Below are 13123 nucleotides of genomic sequence, written 5' to 3'. Positions count from 1 at the left end.
GATTAGTGATGTTGAGCATCTTTTCATGTGCCTGTTGGCCATCTGCATGTCTTCTTTAGAAAAATGTCAGTTCTTGTCCTCTGCCCATTTTTCAATCAGGTGGTTTATATTTTGATGTTGAGTTGTGTAAGTTCTTTGTATATTTGTATATTAACCCCTTAGTATCAGATATATCATTTACAAATCTCATATCCCATTCAGTAGGCAGCCTTTTCATTTTGTTGATAGATTTCTTCACTGTGCCAAAGCTTTTTAGTTTTATGTAGTCCCATTGGTTTATTTTCGCTTTTGTTTCCCTTGCTGGAGGAGACATATCTAAAAAAATATTGCTAAAAGCAATGTCAGGGAGCATACTGCCTATTTTTTCTTATAGAAGTTTTATGGTTTTATGATTACATCTTTAATCACTTTGAGTTTATTTTGTATATGGTGTGAGAAAGTAGTCCAGTTTGAGTTTTTTGCATGTAGCTGTCCAGTATTCCAAACACAATTTATTGAAGAAGCTGTCTCTTCCCCATTGTATGTTCTTGCCTCCTTTGTCGTAGATTAACTGACCATATAAGTTTGATTTTATTTATGGGCTTTCTGTTCTGTTCCATTGATCTTTGTGTCTTTTTTGTGGCAGAACCACACTGTTTTGATGATTGTAGCTTTATAGTATTGCTTGAAATTAGGGAGAGTGATACCTCCAGTTTTGTTCTTTCTGTTTTGTCTATTCATATACATTTTAGAATTATTTTTTCTAGTTCTATGAAAGATGCCATTAGTATTTTGATAGGTATTGAACTGAATATGTAGATTGCCTTGGGTAGTACGGTCATTTTAACAATATTAAGTCTTCAAATCCATGAACATGGTATATCTTTCCATCTGTTTATGTCATCCTCAGTTGCATTCATCAGTGTCTTATGCTTTTAAAGTACAGTTCTTTGATCTCCTTACTTAGGTTTATCCCTAGGTATTTTATTCTTCTTGGTGCGATGGTATATGGGATTGTTTTCTTAATTTCTCTTGCTGATAGTTCACTGGTAGTGTATAGAAATGCAACAGATTTCCATGTATTACCTTTGTATCTTGTAACTTTACCAAATTCATTGATGAGTTCTGGTAGTGTTTTGGTTCCATCTTTAGAATTTTCTATTAGAGTATCATGTGACACTTTTACTTCTTCTTTTCCAATTTGGATTCCTTTTATTTCTTTTTCTTGTCTGATACTGTGGCTAGGTCTTCCAATACTATGTTGAATAATAGTGCTGAGAGAGAATCCTTGTCTTCTTTCTGATTTTAGAGTAAGTGCTTTCAGCTTTTCATCATTGAGTTTGATGTTAGCTGTGGGCTTGTCATATGTAGCCTTTATTATGTTGAGGTATGTTCCTCTATACCCACTTTGCTGAGAGTTTTATCATAAATCGATGTTGAATTTTGTCAGAAGCTTTTTCTGCATCTATTGAGATGATTATATGATTTTTATTCTTCAATTTGTTACTGTGATGTATCACATTGATTGATTTGAAGATACTGAACCATTCCTGCATCCCTGGGGTAAATCTCACCTTATGGTGTATGATTCTTTTAATGTATTGTCTAAGTCGGCTTGCTAATTTTTTATTAGGATTTTTGCATCTATGTTCATCAATGATATTGGCCTATAATTTTTTTTTTTTTGTAGTGTCTTTGGTTTTGGTATTAGGGTGATGCTGGACTTGTAAAATGAATTCAGAAGTGTTCCATCCTCTGCAATTTTTTGGAATAGTTTGAGATGGATAGTTTAACTCTTCTTTAAATGTTTGGTAGAATTCACCTATGAAACCATCTGGTCCTGGAACTTTGTTTTTTTTTATCAATTCAACTTTATTACTAGTAATTGGTCTGTTCATATTTTCTCTTTCTTCCTGATTCAGTCTTGGGAAATTGTACATTTCAAGGAATTTATTTATTTCTTCTAGGGTGTCTATTTTATTGATATATAAGAGTTCATATTAATCTCTTATGATCCTTTGTATTTCTGTGGGGTCAGTTGTAACTTCTCATTTTTTATTTTCAAATTTATTAATTTCAGCCCTTTCTCTTTTTTTCTTGATGACTCTGGCTAAAGGTGTATCAATTTTGTGTCTTCAAAGAATCACCCTTTGGTTGCATTGATCTTTTCTATTATATTTATAGTCTCTATTTCATTTATTTCTGCTCTGATCTGCATTATTTTTTTCCTTCTACTAACTTTGGATGTATTTTGTTCTTTTTCTAATTCCTTTATGTAAAAGGTTAGGTTGTTTATTTGAGATTTTTCTTTTCCTGAGAAAGGCTGTTATTGCTATTAACTTCCCTCTTAGAACTGTTTTGCTGCATCCTGTAGATTTTGGATGGTTGTTTTCATTTTCATTTGTCTCCAGGAATTTTAAAATTTTCTCTTTGATTTCTTCAGTGATCCATTAATTGTTTAGTAGCATATTGTTTAGTAGCATTGTTTCACTTACTTGTGTTTTTTGCAGTCTTTCTTGTAGATGATTTCTAGTCTCACAATGTTGTGCAGAAAAAATGCTTAATTGATTTCAATCTTCTAAAATTCACACAGACTGTTTTTTGATTGAGCATATGATCTATCCTGGAGAATGTTCCATGTGCACTTGAAAAGAATGTGTATTCTGCTGCTTTTGTTTTGTTTAAGATATAGAAGATTCATTAACATAATTAACAAATTTGATTTAATTGCTATTTTTACTACTAATTCCCACTGCAAAATCTATGTCTCTTTTATTTTTTTCTTGAATGTTTGAATTATATTTTATTTATTTTTTTGTTAGTCATCAATTTTATACACATCAGTGTATACACGCCAATACCAATCACCCAATTCATCACACCCCCACCCCCACCACCCCACCGCTTTCCCCCCTTGGTGTCCATACGTTTCTTCTCTACAACTGTGTCTCAATTTCTGCCCTGCAAACTGGTTCATCTGTACCATTTTTCTAGGTTCCATATATATGCATTAATATATGATATTTGTTTTTCTTTTTCTGACTTACTTCACTCTATGGCAGTCTCTAGATCCATCCATGTCTCAACAAATGACCCAATTTCGTTCCTTTTTACGGCTGAGTAATATTCCATTGTATATGTGTACCACACCTTCTTTATCCATTCATCTGTCTAAATGGGCATTTACGTTGCTTCCATGACCTGGCTATTGTAAATAGTGCTGCAATGAACATTGGGATGCATGTGTCTTTTTGCATTATGGTTTTCTCTGGGTATATGCCCAGTAGTGGGATTTCTGAGTCATATGGCAGTCCTATTTTTAGTTTTTTAAGGAGCCTCCATACTGTTCTCCATACTGGCTGTATCAGTTTACATTCCCACCAGCAGTGCAAGAGGGTTCCCTTCTCTCCACACCCTCTTCAGCATTTGTTGTTTGTAGATTTTCTGATGATGCCCATTCTAACTGTTGTGAGGTGATACCTAATTGTAGTTTTGATTTGCATTTCACTAATAACTAGTGATGTTGAGCAGGTTTTCATGTGCCTCTTGGCCATCTGTATGTCTTCTTTAGAGAAATGTCTATTTAGGTCTTCTGCCCATTTTTTGATTGGGTTGTTTCTTTTTTTAATATTGAGCTGCATGAGCTGTTTATATATTTTGGAGATTAATCCTTTGTCCATTGATTCATTAGCAAATATTTTCTCGAATTCTGAGGATTGTCTTTTCGTCTTGTTTATGGTTTCCTTTGCTGTTCAAAAGCTTTGAAGTTTCCTTAAGTTCCATTTTTTAATTTTTTTTATTTTATTTCCTTTACTCTAGGAGGTGGATCAAAAAAGATCTTGCTGTGATTTATGTCAAAGAGTGTTCTTCCTATGTTTTCCTCTTAGAGTTTTATAGTGTCCGGTCTTACATTTAGGTCTCTAATCCATTTTGAGTTTATCTTTGTGTATGGTGTTAGGGAGTGTTCTAATTTCATTCTTTTACATGTAGCTGTCCAGTTTTCCCAGCACCACTTATTGAAGAGACTGTCTTTTCTCCATGGTATATCCTTGCCTCCTTTGTCATAGATTAGTTGACCATAGGGGCGTGGGCTTATCTCTGGGCCTTCTATCTTGTTCCATTGATCTATGTTTCTGCTTTGGTGCCGGTACCATATTGCCTTGATTACTGTAGCTTTGTAGTATAGTCTGAAGTCAGGGAGTCTGATTTCTCCAGCTCTGTCTTTTTCCCTCAAGACTGCTTTGGGTATTTCGGTCTTTTGTGTCTCCATGCACATTTTAAGCTTTTTTGTTCTAGTTGTGTAAAAAATGTCCTTGGTAATTTGATAGAGATTGCACTGAATCTATAGATTGCTTTGGGTAGTATAGTCATTTTCACAATATTCATTCTTCCAATCCAAGAACATGGTATATCTCTCCATCTGTTGGTATCATCTTTAATTGCTTTCATCAGTGTCTTATAGTTTTCCGCATACAGGTCTTCTGTCTCCCTATGTAGTTTTATTCTTACATATTTTATTCTTTTTTTTGCAAAGATAAATGGGAGTGTTTCCTTAATTTCTCTTTCAGATTTTTCATCATTAGCATATAGGAATGCAAGAGATTTCTGTGCATTAATTTTGTATCCTGCAAATTTTCCAAATTCATAGATTAGCTCTAGTAGTTTTCTGGTGGCATCTTTAGGATTCTCTATGTATAGTATCATGTCATTTGCAAACAGTGACACTTTTACTTCTTTTCCAATTTGTATTCCTTTTATTTCTCTTTTCTTCTCTGTTTGCCGTGGCTAGGACTTCCAAAACTATATTGAATAATAGTGGTGAGAGTGGACATCCTTGTCTTGTTCCTGGTCTTAGAGGAAATGCTTTCAGATTTTCACCATTGAGAATGATGTTTGCTGTGGGTTTGTCATATATATCCTTTATTATGCTGAGGTAGGTTCCTTCTATGCCCACTTTCTGGAGAGTTTTTATCATAAATGGGTGTTGAATTTTGTCAAAAGATTTTTCTGCATCTATGGAGAGGATCATATGGTTTTTATTCTTCAATTTGTTAATATAGTGTATCACATTGATTGATTTGCGTATATTGAAGAATCCTTGCATCCCTGGGATAAATCCCACTTGATCATGGTATATGATCCTTTTAATGTGCAGTTGGATTCTGTTTGCTAGTATTTTGTTGAGGATTTTTGCATCTATATTCATCAGTGATATTGGTCTGTAATTTTCTTTTTTTGTAGTATCTTTGTCTGGTTTTGGTATCAGGGTGATATTGGCCTCATAGAATGAGTTTGGGAATATTCCTTCCTCTGCAATTTTTTGGAAGAGTTTGAGAAGGATGGGTGTTAACTCTTCTCTAAATGTTTGATAGAATTTACCTGTGAAGCCATCTGGTCCTGGACTTTTGTTTTTTGAAAGATTTTAAATCACAGTTTCAATTTCATTACTTGTGATAGGTCTGTTCTTATGTTCTATTTCTTCCTGGTTCAGTCTTGGGAGGTTATACCTTTCTAAGAATTTGTCCATTTCTTCCAGGTTTTCCATTTTATTGGCATAGAATTGGTTGTAGTCATCTCAGGATGCTCTGTATTTCTGTGCTGTCTGTTGTAACTTCTCCTTTTCAATTTCTAATTTTACTGATTTGAGTCCTCTCCCTCTTTCTCTTGATGAGTCTGGCTAATGGGTTATCAATTTTGTTTATCTTCTCAAGGAACTAGCTTTTACTTTTATTGATCTTTGCTATTGTTTCTTTGTTTCTGTTTCATTTATTTCTGCTCTGATCTTTATGATTTCTTTCCTTCTGCTAACTTTGGGTTTTGTTTGTTCTTCTTTCTCTAATTCCTTTAGGTGTAAGTTTAGATTGTTTATCTGAGATTTTCTTGTTTCTTGAGGTAGGCTTATATAGCTATAAACTTCCCTCTTAGAACTGCTTTTGTTGCATCCCATAGGTTTTGGATCGTCGTGTTTTCATTGTCATTTGTCTCTAGGTATTTTTTGATTTCCTCTTTGATTTCTTCAGTGACCTCTTGGTTATTTAGTAATGTATTGTTATCCTCCATGTGTTTGTATTTTTACGTTTTTTTCCATGTATTTCTAATCTCATAGCGTTGTGTTCAGAAAAGGTGCTTGATATGATTTCAGTTTTCTTAAGTTTACTGAGGCTTGATTTGTGACCCAGGGTGTGATCTAACCTGGAGAATGTTCTGTGCGCAGTTGAGAAGAAAGTGTAATCTGCTGTTTTTGGATGGAATGTCCTATAAATATCAATTAAATCTGTATGGTCCATTGTGTCATTTAAATCTTGTGTTTTCTTATTAATTTTCTGTTTGGATGATCTGTCCATTTGTGTAAGTGAGGTGTTAAAGTCCTCCACTATTATTGTGTTACTGTCGATTTCCTCTTTTATAGCCGTTAGCAGTTGCCTTATGTATTGAGGCGCTCCTATGTTGGGTGCATATATATTTATAATTGTTATATCTTCTTCTTGGATTGATCCCTTGATCATTATGTAGTGTCCTTCCTTGGCTCTTGTAGTATTCTTTATTTTAAAGTCCATTTTATCTGATATGAGCTATTGCTACTCCAGCTTTATTTTGATTTCCATTTGCATGGAATATCTTTTTCCATCCCCTCACTTTTAGTCTGAAAGTGTCCCTATGTCTGAAGTGGGTCTCTTGTACACAGCATATATATGGGTCTTGTTTTTGTATCCATTCAGCAAGCCTGTTTCTTTTGGTTGGAGCAATTAATCCATTCATGTTTAAGGTAATTATCGATATGTGGTTTCCTATTACAATTTTCTTAATTTTGGGGGGTTTGTGTTTGTAGGTCCTTTTCTTCTCTTGTGTTTCCCACTTAGAGAAGTTCCTTTAGCATTTTTTTGTAGAGCTGGTTTGGTGGTGCTGAATTCTTTTAGCTTTTGCTTGTCTGTAAAGCTTTTGATTTCTCCATCGAATCTGAATGAGATCCTTGCTGGGTAGAGTAATCTTGGTTGTAGTTTCTTCCCTTTCATCACTTTAAGTATATCATGCCACTCCCTTCTGGCTTGTAGAGTTTCTGCTGAGAAATCAGCTGTTAACCTTATTGGGGTTCCCTTGTATGTTTACTTGTCGTTTTTCCCTTGCTGCTTTCAATAATTTTTCATTGTCTTTAATTTCTGCCAATTTGATTAGTATGTGTCTCGGTGTATTTCTCCTTGGGTTTATCCTGTATGGGACTCTCTGCGCTTTCTGGACTTGGTGGCTATTTCTTTTCCCATGTTAGGGAAGTTTTTGACTATAATCTCTTCAAATATTTTCTCTGGTCCTTTCTCTCTGCCTTCTCCTTCTAGGACCTCTATAATGCGAATGTTGTTGTGTTAAATGTTGTCCCAGTGGTCTCTTAGGCTGTCTTCATTTCTTTTCATTCTTTTTTCTTTATACTGTTCCACAGCAGTAAATTACACCATTCTGTGTTCCAGGTCACTTATCCATTCTTCTGCCTCAGTTATTCTGCTATTGATTCCTTCTAGTGCAGTTTTCATTTAAGTTATTGTATTGTTCATCTCTGTTTGTTTGTTGTTTAATTCTTCTAGGTCTTTGTTAAACATTTCTTGCATCTTTTTGATCTTTGCCTCCATTCTTTTTCTGAGTTTCTGGATCATCTTCACTATCATTATTCTGAATTCTTTATCTGGAATGTTGCCTATCTCCACTTCATTTAGTTGTTTTTCTGGGGTTTTATCTTGTTCCTTCATCTGGTACATAGCCCTCTGCCTTTTCATCTTGTCTATCTTTCTGTGAATGTGAGTTTTGTTCCATAGGCTGCAGGATTGTGTTCTTCTTGCTTCTGCTGTCTGCCCTCTGCTGGATGAGGCTATCTAAGAGGCTTGTGCAAGTTTCCTGATGGGAGGGACTGGTGGTGGGTAGAGCTGGCTGTTGCTCTGTTGTTCAGATCTCAGTAAAACCTGAATCCAATTGACTGCTGACAGGTGGGGTTGGGTTCCCTCCCTGTTGGTTGTTTGGCCTGAGGCGACCCAACACTGAAGCCTACCTGGGCTCTTTAATGGGGCTAATGGTGGACTCTGGGAGGAATCACACCAAGAAGCACTTCCCAGAACCTCTGCTGCCAGTGTCCTTGTCCTCACGGTGAGCCACAGCCACCCCCCACCTCTGCAGGAGACCCTCCAACAGTAGCAGGTAGGTCTGGTTCATTCTACCCTGGGGTCCCTGCTCCTTCCCCTGCGTCCCGATGCGCATACTATTTTGTGTGTTCCCTCTAAGAGTGGAGTCTCTGTTTCCCCCAGTCCTGTTGAAATCCTGCAATCAAATCCCGGTAGCCTTCAAAGTCTGATTCTCTAGGAATTCCTCCTCCTGTTGCCAGACCCCCATGTTCAGAAGCCTGACTTGAGGCTCAGAACCTTCACTCCAGTGGGTGGACTTTTGTGGTATAAGTGTTCTCCAGTCTGTGAGTCACCCACCCAGCAGTTATGGGATTTGATTTTACTGTGATTGCGCCCCTCCTACTGTCTCATTTTGGTTTCTCCTTTGTCTTTGGATGTGGGATATCTTTTGTGGTATGTTCCAGGGTCTTCCTGTTGATGATTATCCAGCAGCTAGTTGTGATTCTTGTGTTCTCGCGAGAGAGTGAGAGCACATCCTTCTACTCTGCCGTCTTGGTTCAGGTATTCTGCTGCTTTTGGGTGGAATTTTCTATATATATCTATTAAGCCCATCTGGTCTAATGTGTTGTTTAAGGCCAGTGTTTCCTTATTGACTTTCTGACTGGATGATCTGTTCATTGGTGTAAGTGGGGTGTTACCCTTCTATTATTCTGTTGCTGTCAATTTTTCCCTTTGTGTTTGTTACTATTTGTATCATATATTTAGGTGCTCCTGTGTTGGGTGTGTATACATTTATAATTGTTATATCTTCTTCTTGGATTAATCCTTTGATTATTATGTAATGTCCTTCTTTTTCTCTTGTTACATTCTTTTTTTTAAAGTATATTTTGTCTGATATTCGTATTTTACTGCAACTTTCTTTTGATTCCATTTGCATGGAATACCTTTTTCCATCCCCTCACTGTGAGCCTGTGTGTCTTTAAATCTGAAGTGTGTCTGTTGTAGGCAGCATATATATGGGTCTTGTTTTTTAATCCATTCAGTCACTCTATGTCTTTTGATTGGAACCTTTAGCCCACTTACTTTTAAAGTAGTTATTGAAAGATATGTACTTATTGCCCTTTTGTTCATTGTTTTGGAGTTGTTTTACAGTTCTTTTTTGTTCCTTTCTTCTTTTATTCTCTTCCCTTGTGATTTGACTACCTTTAGTGTTATGTTATGATTCCTTTCTCTTTTGTGTGTGTGTCTATTATAGATTTTTCATTTGTGGTTACCATGAGAGAGAGAGATAGACAGATAGATATATACATATAGAGAGAGAGAGATGATTATTTTAAGTTGCTGATCTCTTTTTTTTTTTTTTTTTTTTGCGGTACGTGAGCCTCTCACCGTCGTGGCCTCTCCCGTTGAGGAGCACAGGCTCCAGACCCGCAGGCTCAGCGGCCACGGCCCATGGGCCCAGCTGCTCCACAGCATGTGGGATCCTCCCAGACCAGGGCACGAACCTGCGTCACCTGCATCAGCAGGTGGACCCCGAACCACTGCGCCACCAGGGAAGCCCCAAGTTGCTGATCTCTTAAGTTCAAAAGCATTTTAACAAGTCTTCACATTACTCCCCCCACTGTAATAAGGTGTTTAATATTTTTGAGATTATATTTTACATATTTTTGTTTTGTGTATCCCTTAACTACTTATTGTGGATATAGATGATTTTAACCTTTAAGGTCTTTTAATCTTTCTACTAGCCTTATATACGGTTAATCTACTACCTTTACTGTATATTTGCCTTTACTGCTGAGATTTTTTTTTTTCCTTTTGTAATTTTCAAATTTCTAGTTGTGGACTTTTCTTTTCCACTTAGAGAAGTCCCTTTAAATTTCTTGTAAACCTGGTTTTGTGGTGCTGCACTCTTTTACCTTTTGCTTACCTGTGAAACTCTTTGTCTCTCCTTCTTCAAATCTGAATAATAGGCTTGCCAGGTAGAGTATTATTGGTTGTAGGGTGTTTCCTTTCATCACTTTGAATATATTCTTCCACTTCATTCTGGCCTGCAGAGTTTCTGCTGAAAAGTCAACTGATAACCTTAAGGGTGTTCTCCTATATGTTGTGTTTCCCTTGCTGCTTTTAATATTCTCTCTTTAATTTTTGCCATTTTAATTACAATGTGTTTTGGTGTGGTCATCTTTAGGTTCGTCTTATTTGGGACTCTCTGTACTTCCTGGACCTGGATATCTGTTTTCCTTCCCAGATTAGGGAAATTTTCAGCTATTATGTCATCAAATATGTTCTCTGCCCTTTTCTTTCTCTCTTCTCCTTCTGGGACCCCTATAACATGAATGTTAGTATTCTTGATGTTCTCTCAGAGGTCTCTTAAGCTGTCCTCATGTTTTCAACTCATTTTTCTTTTTTCTGTTCATCTTGAGTGATTTCCAGTACACTGTCTTCCAATTCACTGATCTATTTCTCTGTATCATCTAATCTATTGTCGATTCCTTCTAGTGTATTTTTCATTTTAATTATTATTTCCTTCATCTCTATTTGGTTCTTCTTTATATTTTCTAACTCTTTGTTAGAAACCTCTAACTTTTCACTGTGTTCATCCATTCTTCTCCTGAGTTCTTTGAGCATCTTTATGATCATTATCTTAAACTCTTTACTGGATAGATTGCTTACCTCTACTTCACTTTGTTCTTCTGAGGTTTTATCTTGTTCCTTTATTTGGAACATATTCCTGTGTTGCTTCATTTTACCTACTCTCTGTTTTATTGTTATGTATTTGGTAGATTGTTTACGTCTACTGATCTTGGAGAAATGGCCTATTGCAAAAGATGTTCTATGGGGCCCCAAAGTGCACTCCTCACTGGTCACTAGAGCTATATGCTCCAGGGGTGCTCTCTATGTGGGCTCTATGAGCCCTTCTGTTGTGGTTGGCTAACTACTGTGGGTGTGCTGGTAGGCTTGGCTGACCCCTGCTCTGGTTGGTTGCCAGGCCCTGCCTAGTGCAGAGACTGCTGGCTGCCGGAAGGTGTGGAATGTCCTGACACAGTTGGCTGCATGGCCCAGGGGTTCTGGTCCTTTGGTTGCCCTGTTGCTGGGCAGGCCCAGGTCATACTGTTGGCTTCATTGACCCAGGGAGGATCCCAGGGCCAGTGCTGGCCCACTGGTGGGCAGAAACAATCCCAGGATGGATGGCTGTGGGGTTGGAAGTCCCAGAGCTAGCGTTGGCTTGCTGACAGCTGGGGTTATGACTAGGAGTCCCAAGGCTGGTGTTAGACTGCTCATGGATGCGGCTAGTTCCTGACATGCCTGTCTCTGGGGTCTGGGATGTCTCTGAGCTGGTGTCAGCTGGCTGATTGGTGCAGCCAGATCCCAGGGCAGCTGGCTGAGAGACCCAAAGTGTCCTGATGCTGGTGCCAGCCCGCTGGTAGGCAGAGTCAGGCCCTGGGGTCTCTGTTAGCCATATTTTTTAAAACGTTTTTTTCTGCTTAAAAACTGTACCACTTTTATGTACACACACACAATATACACAAAATAATAGTGCAAGCCAGTTCTTCTTCTTTTTTTTTTTTTTTTTTTGCGGTACGCGGGCCTCTCACTGCTGCGGCCCCCACCACCGTGGAGCACAGGCTCTGGACACGCAGGCCCAGCGGCCACGGCCCACGGGCCCAGCCGCTCCGCGGCACGCGGGATCCTCCCGGACTGGGGCACGAACCCGTGTCCCCTGCATCGGCAGGCGGACCCCCAACCACTGCGCCACCAGGGAAGCCCAATCCAGTTATTCTTGCTGCTTGTCCTCAGTCCTTGTAAAACCTTTGGTTGGGAAAATAGAAGATACTGATTTGTTGAAGCATTTAAAGATCTTGTTGGGCAAGGACTTGGAGTCAGTTACTTTGGATTAAAGGAGAAAAAAGTTTGTTCTTGGACTATGAGAAGAAAATATCTCATGGTTTTTAAACCTTCACTACTGATTTCAGAAAGCAAAATATCGCTAAGGCAGCCAGCAATAGGGAAAATAAAGACCTGAAATGAAAATAGGTTTAAAATAATAATAATAGGTTTAAGTATCTTATCAACAGGTAATTGTTTTTCTTCAGCTGTCTTTTCTTTCCAAAATAAAATTTCTGTAAATATACCAAATTCTTACTTACATCTATAAAATTTTACCTGGCTTGATCTCTTAAATCTTTCTTTCACATATTTGCATTCCCTGAAATATGAATATTATTCAAAGTTTTCATATATACTGTAGTTTTTAAGGTGAGTTTATTATTGAGTTTTACACTGCTATTTGTTTATTAAAATCTATTGATTCATCTTTTTGTCCTTCAAAATGGTATAAGAGGAGATTCCTTAAGTTGGGGGCATTAACGCTTATTTAAGGAAAAGGAAATAAAAGTTATTTTAATATTATCATAACTTTATTTTCCAAGGCCTGGACCTAGAATTTGAATGAAAAATTTAAATATTTGGTTTATTATGCCCCCAGTATCAACAATGCTATCTGTGAATAAAAGATTAAAATACTACTTCCATTTAATTAGTTTTGAAAGAAAATAATGGCAAATAATAAGGACATCCTGGGATCGCTAATATTGTTTGCTATTATGCTCATCATCTTCAAAAGTAAACACTTATTTGAAACTTAAAATTGAAAGTAATGGAAAGAGGAAGAAGAAATATGCAGTAAATACTGACATTTAATTATTTTAATAAACTGGACTGCCAATGACTCAAAAATAGTGATACTTACAAATTGGCTGAATTGTGGTGTAGTGACTTTGCAGTTTTAAACAATAATGATTTTAGAATGGACAGCTGTTAAATTGGTTTTGTTCAATAGTTGCCTTAAATGGGTTTCATAATTCTTGATAGAGAACAAAATTTAGCTACAGCCTGGTTATAACCACTGTATTAATCAGGATTTTCCAGGGAAACACAGCCAATAAGATGCAGATAGATAGATCTATCTGTCTATCTGTCTATCTATCTATCTATCTATATGTAGAGAGAGAAATAGTTGTGTAGCTATATATGAGGAGATT

This window comes from Lagenorhynchus albirostris, chromosome 7 (genome assembly GCF_949774975.1).
Source record: "Lagenorhynchus albirostris chromosome 7, mLagAlb1.1, whole genome shotgun sequence".
In the NCBI taxonomy this organism is placed as follows: domain Eukaryota; kingdom Metazoa; phylum Chordata; class Mammalia; order Artiodactyla; family Delphinidae; genus Lagenorhynchus; species Lagenorhynchus albirostris.
Note: the sequence above shows the minus strand (reverse complement) of the source record.